The following is a 9121-nucleotide window of genomic DNA, read 5'->3' on the forward strand; positions in this document are numbered from 1 at the left end:
GGGGGCGGGCAGTGCCAGGCACCCCGACCCCCCGCCGGCCCCTCCGCCCGTCCTGGAGGAGAGGGAGGGTCGGGCTGGGCGTTGAATTTGCCGCAGCCGAGGCCGACCCGGTGAGCTCTGGGGGGTGCTAGGGGTGCGGGACGCCTCGGGTCGCCCCCGCCTTCCGACGGCGCGGGAGCAGCCCCCGGCCCCCGGCCGGCTGCGCTCGCCCCACCGGGGGGGCGCCTGCCCCGAGGGGCGGCCCCCTCTGGGGAAACGGCAACCGGCTGGGCGAGGGCCGGCCGAAGGCAGGGTGCCCGGGGTGCGCCCGCAGGCGGGGCGGGAGGCACGGATGGGGGAGCCGGGCTGCCGGGGCCGGGGCTGAGGCGGGGGGCTCCTGCCGGGGCCGGGGCTGAGGCGGGGGGCTCCTGCCGGGCTGCCGGGGCTGAGGCGGGGGGCTCCTGCCGGGCTGCCGGGGCTGAGGCGGGGGGCTCCTGCCGGGGCCGGGGCTGAGGCGGGGGGCTCCAGCCGGGCTGCCGGGGCTGAGGCGGGGGGGCTCCCGCAGGGCTGCCGGGGCTGAGGCGGGGGGGGCTCCTGCCGGGCTGCCGGGGCTGAGGCGGGGGGCTCCTGCCGGGGCCGGGGCTGAGGCGGGGGGCTCCAGCCGGGCTGCCGGGGCTGCCGGGGCTGAGGCGGGGGGCTCCCGCCGCGCTGCCATGCCGGCCAGCCGCCGCTAGGTGTCGCACGGCGTAGGGCGATCGCCCGCCGTCCTGCGCCCTGCCCGGATTGGGGGTGGGGGGCTCCGCGCCAGCCGCAGGCCCGGCAGGCGCTTTCTCCCGTTTTATTTAATTTTTACATTTTCCAGCTGCCGCCGCGGGCTAACTCATGACGAGCAGAGGCCGGCTGGCACAGCGAGCACAGCCCTTGCGCTGCCCCGGGGAAAGCGCGGCCCGCTGCAGCCCCAGAGCCGGGAGCCGGGCGCGCCCGGGGGCCCGCTTGCAGTAGGGCATGCCCGGGGGGGGGGGGGGGGGGGGGGGGGGGCGGCGGGGCGCGGGCCGCCGTTTGCAGGTGAAGATGACTTAAAACTGATGTTTTCAGGTACTTGGGACCATTGGCGGGAGCTCCTGTAGAAATGCGAGCTCCTGCCTCAGGTGCTGGCGGTGTGGGAAAATCAAACGATCCCAAAGCAGCTCCAGGTAAATCACACATGCATTTTCTATACACGGAGAGCTGTCCTACTCCGTTTTAATTGTTCCTCTTCTCTTTCCATTAATATCCTCAGTTCTCACGCCACATTAGGTACTGAATAGATCAGTGAAAAGTTTGGGTTTGTACATACTCTCGGTAACTTTTCTTTTTCCTGGCTGTACAGATCAGTAGCTTTATTAGTTAAAGTATGAGCTTTAAAATCTCCCCAAATTATGTAAAATTCTGCAAATCCTATTTGCAATCCTTTTATTCTTTGATCTTTGGAGACCCTTTGGGGCAGGGGGGACAACTGTGAGTCTCTTTATTTTTAAAGACGCTACAGTTGCCCAGTGGTGGTGTGTCCTTTGTCCTGAAGTTCATTTACAGTTTGGTTGCTTTTATTATTGAGCAATCGTTTTGAAAGGTTAATTGATGCCTTGGACCTGGTCCCCAAAACTTCACAGCCATATACTTTGTAACTCTAACCATCAACAGAAGTAGATACTGTTTTGATAGCTGCTGTGGCCTGTTCAATTTTTAAGTTTTTGATCAAGGACTTTATCTCTGATATGGAAGAATGCGATCCAAACAACAGGGATTTGCTGGTAAAAGTGTGCTGACTGGAAAATGTAGAGAAAAATACCCTATCGTGTAGGCTCAGCAAGCTGTCTACCCTTGCAGGCTTCTAAAATCTTTCAAGGGGCTTCCTCCAGCGAGCCAAAGCCTCCTCATTTTCTTCTTCAAGCTTCTGCAGCAGCCCACGTACATCTTTCCCTGCCACCCTCCCCATGCCACGTCTGTGAATCACCACAGGAAAAGTACGAGTTTGTGGTATTTGTGGAAACAGTGGAGTCACCCCAGCAAGGGGAAAAAGCCCTGGTATTCTAGACTGGTGTCTGTTAGGGGTCTCTGCAATGCGCTACGCTAGCACAGGCACACACACCGTGAGCGATGCTGTCGTACAGACAGGCTGCTTCTGAATATAACATCTGAAGTCTGTGAAGTTCGGGGGAGAGGCACAGGCAGGCCGTGATTTTACTGCTACACAGATTTGTGAACAGAGCTGCACAGGGCAGAAGCAGGAAAGCGAGTGCTTGCTCCTGTGCCTGCTGCTGAGCACAGGTCTAGTGTTAATAGGTTAGTGAAAAGTGTGTGCACAAACATAGCGACGTTCGCTTGGTGCTGGGGAACTGGCCACGGGGGAACACTGACAAGCGCTGTGAGAAGGCATGGCCAACAACCAATGCTGGAGAAAAATGAAGAGTAAAGTAAGCACATTTTTCATCGTTCTGTACAATTACCACGGAGGCAAATGGGAACTTGTGAATTTTCTGCGGGTTGTTATTGTCAAGGTAAAGCTGGATGCACTTCTGGAAGTGAAGTGTTGAGCAGGAAATAGATGGTACCTGGTGAAGCTTGAATGTCCCATGGCAGCAAGTCAGTTTCCACCAGGGCTGGCTTCACACTCATCTCCGAAGCCTGACTGTGGTAGATGTCAATCAGAAGGCCCTGCAGGACATCAGCCATCCCTTCTTTGAAAACTGGTTTCAGCACCCAGGAGCTGGGCTTTGATGTTACATCTGGCACTGAGTCTCACCAATGAATTTTTTAAAGGTTTTCAGTTTTGGTGTCAGACTATTTCTGAACCTCTGTGGTGGGTTGACCTTGGCTGGATGCCAGGTGTGCCTACCAACAGCTCTATGGCTCCCCTCCTCAGCCGGACAGCGGGGAGAGGAGTAAAGATGAAAAAAATACTTGTGGGTCAAGATAAAGGCAGTTTAATGAAGCAAGAGCAAAAGTTGCATGCAAAAGCAAAGGAAAACAAAAGATGTTATTCTGTATGTCCCATCAGCAGGCGATGTTCCCAGGAAGCAGAGCTTCAGTATGCATTGTGGTTGCTCCAGAAGACAAACATCATAAATAACAAATGCTCCCCTTCCTCCTCCTTTCTCTTAGCTCTTATATCTGGGGAGACGTCGTATGGTATGGGCTATCCCTTTGGTCAGTTTGGGTCAGCTCTCCTGGCTGTGTCCCCTCCCAAGACCTTGCCCACCCCGGCCTACTGGTGAGGTGGGGAATGTTGGAGAGCCAGCCTATATGTTATGCTGGCGCTGCTCAATGGCGGCCAAAACGCTGGTGTGTTCTCACCACCTTTCTAGCCACCAACACAGAGCACAGCGCTGTGAGGGCTGCGATGGGGGACATTAACTCTCAGCCAGACGCAATACAACTTCCACCCCAGCTAAACAGCGGTGGTGTTTCTGGAAAGGCAGCCTTTTGGGTCGGATAATGTCACATGGCCATCAATGATGTAGAAAATGGTGACTGGAATAGTTAAAACCTTAAATTATTGGGACTGTTTACAATCTGCCTGGTGGAAGAAAGTTGTGCTGCCTTGTGAATAGTATGGTTTAACTACTAAAGAGACATATGGAATGAAAGAAAGAAAAGCAAACCTCTGGTTGTGGATATTGTTTCAGGTTCTGGTTTGATGTAGAGATGAGACAACAGACTATGTGCAGAGAGTGGGATCCAGCATTTCAGAAACATAGCTAACCTGTCTGATCTCACAGGACTTCTTACTACATTCGGTTATAACATAACATCATTAATAAGATCTCAGAATGGGAGGGAGCTGCTTCTCAGTTGGAATGGACCTGAAAACTTGCATTATTTACCATAATCCTAGGGTATTCCGAGCTGTTAGCTGAGGTTGACATGCTAAAAAGCAAGCAGGATCCACTCTTCTGTCCCTTTCCTGGAGGCTAACTAGGACAGTAATGCCAAGGTGCAAAATGCTCTCAGAGCCCTTGTCTGGAGCATTTGATGGATTATATCCATGGTGGGTGAGGTACTGATGGGGCAACTGAAATCTCTGCATCCTGCTGAGAAAAGTGGTCAACATCAAAATGTTTCAAAGCCGAAGTATTTCCACTGACTAGAACCTGCATTTCTAAACTTTATGTGACGTCGGTGCAGTGTCTTACTGAAAGTGTGACACCGTCATGTCATACCTTCATTTACTTGGGATCACAGAACAGGTGAGGTTGAATGACACCTCTGGAGATCATCCACTTCAAGACCCCCTGCTCGAAGACAGGTCAACCAGAGCAAGCTGCCCAGGAGGGGTTTTGAGTATGTCCACATATGGAGACTCTATAACCTCTCTGGACACACCATTCCAGTGTTTGACCACCCCCACAATAAAGAAGCATTTTCTTGTATTCAGATGGGTTTGTGCCCGTTGCTTCTTGTTCTGTTACTGGGCATTACTGAGGGGAGCCTGGTTTTGTTTCCTTTATTCCCTCCCATCAGGTATTTATAGTCACTGTTAAGGTCCCCCTGCGCTTCCTGTTCTCCAGGCTGAGGAGCCTCAACTCTTACAACCTCTGTTTCTATGCCAGATGCCCCAATCCTTTAGTCATCTGTGTAGGCTGCTGCTGGACTCAGTCTGGTATTTCCTTGTCTATAGTAATATACAGACACAATTGTATGTATACATGCATACATATAAATGTATGGATTTGTCTGTGTGTGTATCTCATTAAACAAAAATATTTATTACAAGTCATGTCCTACAGTTGATATCCTCAAGAGACTTGTGAGGATAACGTTTCTTTCTTCTTCAGAGAGCATATATTCTTCACAGAGATGTCAGAGAGTCAGTGTTGTGCCTACGGTACCTAACTAACAACAATGGATACTTGCTGCAAGAAGAAACAAGTTCAGACTGAAGTATATCCAGAATTTAAATTTGCTGTGGTACACCTGCAAAGGTCAGATGCAGATTAAGTAGGACCGGGAGGAATATTTGCTCCTACAGAAATGCTGCTAGATCAGAAAGAAGGCAATTTTACAAACGTTTGGTATGGGCACGTGATTTCAAATAGATTTACGGTGTCTCAGCAAGTGGCAAGTGCAAGAACAAAAGCATGAAACAACAACCTGTTGCACTGTGCTGCTGGCAGTAGAACCCAAGGTGCAGGATTATGTGACCAAACATTACAAAGGTTATTGATAAGTTAGAAAATCACGTGAGAGGGCCAGGCAGTAATGTCTTTTGCCTGAGTGTGCTGCCAAGTGTTTATCCATTGCATAATGTCAGCCTTTTAATCAAGCAAATAATTCACGGCCAGCGTGTGGGAACTGGGGTCCATATGGAGCAAAATAAGGCTGTCAGTGCGCGAGGGCAGTGCTAGCGTCCGGGATGGATCGATGGAAATAGAAGCATGTTTCTATTTGGTTTATAACTAAGTGATCTTTTTTGGAAGCTCTAATATTGTAAAGCTATATTTCAGTGATTGCCTTCTTCCATGATCAGTCAAGATTTGGGGTGTTTTGAGTAACCTGCAAATTATCCTTTTTCTTAGTTAATTCAGTGACATTTTAAATGAAGTTGATTCATGTAGTCATAAAGCAACGGAACAACCCCTATGTAACCTGTGTTCAAAGGTTATTTTAACATGACCTTGGAGTTAATGGTCTATGTAGCTGCTAATGACACTCTGCACTCTGCAGATGCTGGTTTTAGCCCTCAGCCCCGAAGGATGGTCACCAGAAGCAGTACTGAGTGCCAGCAGTGCTCCTCCTCTGGAGGCCAGGGCTGAGCATCTTCATTCGTTGTATGAAACTTTCTGCAAAGCCTTTGGCAACGAAACGGCGACGCGGTGTCCTAGGCTCGTGTACCAAAGGCAAATGCCAACCAGATGGGGGTTATTTTCTCTTGTGCTCATAACAAGAATCCGGCCTCGAACCAAGCACAGTCATGGTGTGACAGACGATTGCTGGGTTAGGAGAGAAACAGTCTTTTCATAAGTTGTTGACAGCTGGCCAGTACTCTGACTTGTTTCGCGTGTTTATGTTTGTGCCCAGTCGACTACATTCATTTGGGATCACTTGAGGATCAGGTTGTAGCTCTACCATGCAGCAAATGTAACTGTCAGTGTGAGCAATGGCTTGGTTGTGCTTCCCCCCTCCGCCATTTATGCTGAAGAAATAAAAGACATCTGACCTTTTCTTTCTCCCCACCTTTACATCTAGAATTTTTTAAAAATCTAAAAAGTTCTTACTGGTTTGCTTAACTGTCTGGTCACATGACTGAAACCCCATTTGTGCTTGGATGCAATGTACTATTGTCTGGTAATTTAAAATTGCCTAATATTAGAAACAAAATAATTATTTTCTTTTCCCTTTTCTCCAGAGTTACACCTCAAATTTTCTTGACTTTGGATTATTTGTAAATTTTCTAAGGCATTTTGTTGTTTGGAAGGCACAGTTCTACTTTCCCATTCTCTTCACGTCTTCTTTTTGCACACCTCCAGCCTTGCCCTGGTCTTTTCTTAAAAACTTGATACTCACATTTTTATTAGTATGGTGCTAAACTGGCCAAGCTGGAAACAAACCCTGGTTTTAGAAACAGTGCAATATTTTACCCAAATAAAGTGACACGCAGGCAGCTTAGACCAAAAATTATGCACAATGGTATCTGCACAGTTTCTTCTGTCAGTGATACAGACCTTTGCAGCTTTCACATGGGTTCTTATTTCTTCTAAAAACATCATGTCTCCAGAGTCACTCTGCAAAACAAAAGCAGTGCTTATATATAACTCGAAGTATTTTTGTGGAAGGTGATGTTTTAGTTTACATTTTGCTGTTTTTCGGCAGGAAACTAAACAGCGGAGATCCCCTAGAAACCTGCCTGAAGACCCAAGCATGCTCCGCACTGAGCGCCATGGTATCTCACACGTGAGGAGGAGCAACAGAGCTAAATGTACATCTGGTTATACCATATTAGATACAATTTAAGAGGGCTACAGCAGCTGTAGCAAATAACATCAAATATACAAAAAAGAACACTGAGCAATTATTTTCAATGCTTATTTTAGGCCAGTTCTCCATCTCTTCCCCTAAACACCCTTTAAGGTCTGTGGAATTTTCCCAAGTGTGCAGTATAGGGGAACCTTTTTGGGAGCCGGTATAGCCCAGTGCTAAGCAACACAAGACAGTCAGGCCTTGCTGTGTATGGTTTCCAGCCTGGAAAGTGGGGTCAGAGAAAGGACTGATGAATAAGTCTTCCCTTAATACCGGGGCTGCTGTGAGAACTGGCTTTCTGTTGTTTTAACTTGCAAAAAAATAAAGTCATGAGCCTGTGCTCCAGAGTGCAGCATCCTCAGTATCTTCACCCAAAACTTGTCAAATAGTGTCAAAGAGTTGGAAATGTATTGTTTATCTGCACATCTTCTGCAAGAGGAATGTCTTTAATGCTAAGTCAGCTTTCCATCTACTTCCCATCTACTTTTCACTGACTGATAGCGCGGAGGGTTAGAACAGTACTAAAGATCAAACCCAGCATCTGGATGTGCACCAGTCTTCCAGAGACAAACATTACTTGTGCTAGCTAAAATCTCCTCCAGAGTGAAATTTGTTTATCTAAAATTTGTTTACTGTGAAATGTCTGGAAGCAAATTTTGTAAGATTCCTTTTTTTTTTTTTTTTTTTTTTTTTTTTTTTGTTTTTGTTTTTGTTTTTGTCATTTGATTAATACAAACCTGGTTTCTTTTTCAGTCATGGAGTAGTTAGTGGGTGAAACAGGCAAACTTCAGTAGGGTTCAAATAGTAAAGAAGTGCATTTACTTTGTATTTATTCAAAACTGGGCATTAAATAAAACATACTAATTATTGTATGAGTACAAGTAAAAGAAAACCCAAGTAATGAGGAGTATTAAAGTTTTCTTATGAAACGTGGAGGCAGAGCATGGTGGAGGAAGATCCTGGCTGAGCTCTGTTGTGCTTCTTTCCTCAGCCAGAGTCCCCAGCCTCCACAGATAATGGCATTCGTCTCCATGTTGAAAGTAGCAGCTTTCACAATCGATTAGGAGAGATCTGCACGGGCTTTCCGTCCTTTCATTTCCAAGACCTCTTGGGGATTGCCCTGGAAAACTCCAGCTGTCCTGGAAGGAAAAAAGTGTGACCTCCTTGACATAAATTTGACCTCCTCCAGGACATCTCAATAAGGGTGTATTTATTCTTGGTCTCCACTGATTTCTTTACAGGGCAGCTACTCACTGGTGCACTGATGCTTGGAGATGGTAGTCTCATGGTCTTTCAGCCTCGGTGGCCTAGAGCTAGACCCTGCCACCATCATGTAAAGTTACTAGTGCCTTACTCTTTGAGCAGCCCCATCTAAAGCAGCGAGCTTCCCCTTGCCGAAAGGAACCACTCAGTGGTAGCAGAGGGGGGTGTGTGCTCCTCCGGGTGTTTTATCACTTGCTTTCCCCGGAGCCCGGTGAGCAGGGGAGATTTCAGTGTTGTGGCATGACCGTAGTAGAAGTGCTATGGACCATGGTTATTTCAAGCCCCAGGTTACAATAAGGGAAGTACGATTTGAAACTCACTGGCGGGTCAAAGGGACGAGTGAGCAGACCAGCTGATAAAAGGTAATCCACGTTAGAGCATTGCGATGCTGTATGGCAGTGGAGGTGTAGCTGCAGCGGTGTGCGACAGAGGCTCAGCAGCACAGGAGACCTGCAAGCACTGTACAAAGTGCTAAACTGCGAGACAAGAATTTGGATAAGACACTTCCATGAATTCTGTGACCACAGCTGTGAATGCCAGCTGAGACACAGACAAGACTTGCTGATTTCTTGGAGGGAGATAGTAAGCAGCAGGGCTGTCTCTTCAAAAGACGTCTGGCAGTTTATCTTGAGATGTCCAGTTGACGAGGCTAAGTCAACATTTAAGATGAAGGGGTTACTGATCTCTCTTTTCTCTCCTCTGTGGGCCCGAAGTCCCCTCCTGTCTGATTTATGAGTTCCTGCTGGTTTCCAAATGGCCCCTGATCCTCCCTCTGAAATCTGAGACCCAGAGGACCCTCCTGAAGTTTCTCCTTCACACTCAAGGGAAAAAAAATCGATTTCCAAGTTTTCTGATGGATATTTTGTGCCTATCTCCCTTCCAT

This window comes from Falco naumanni, chromosome Z (assembly GCF_017639655.2).
Source record: "Falco naumanni isolate bFalNau1 chromosome Z, bFalNau1.pat, whole genome shotgun sequence".
Taxonomy (NCBI): domain Eukaryota; kingdom Metazoa; phylum Chordata; class Aves; order Falconiformes; family Falconidae; genus Falco; species Falco naumanni.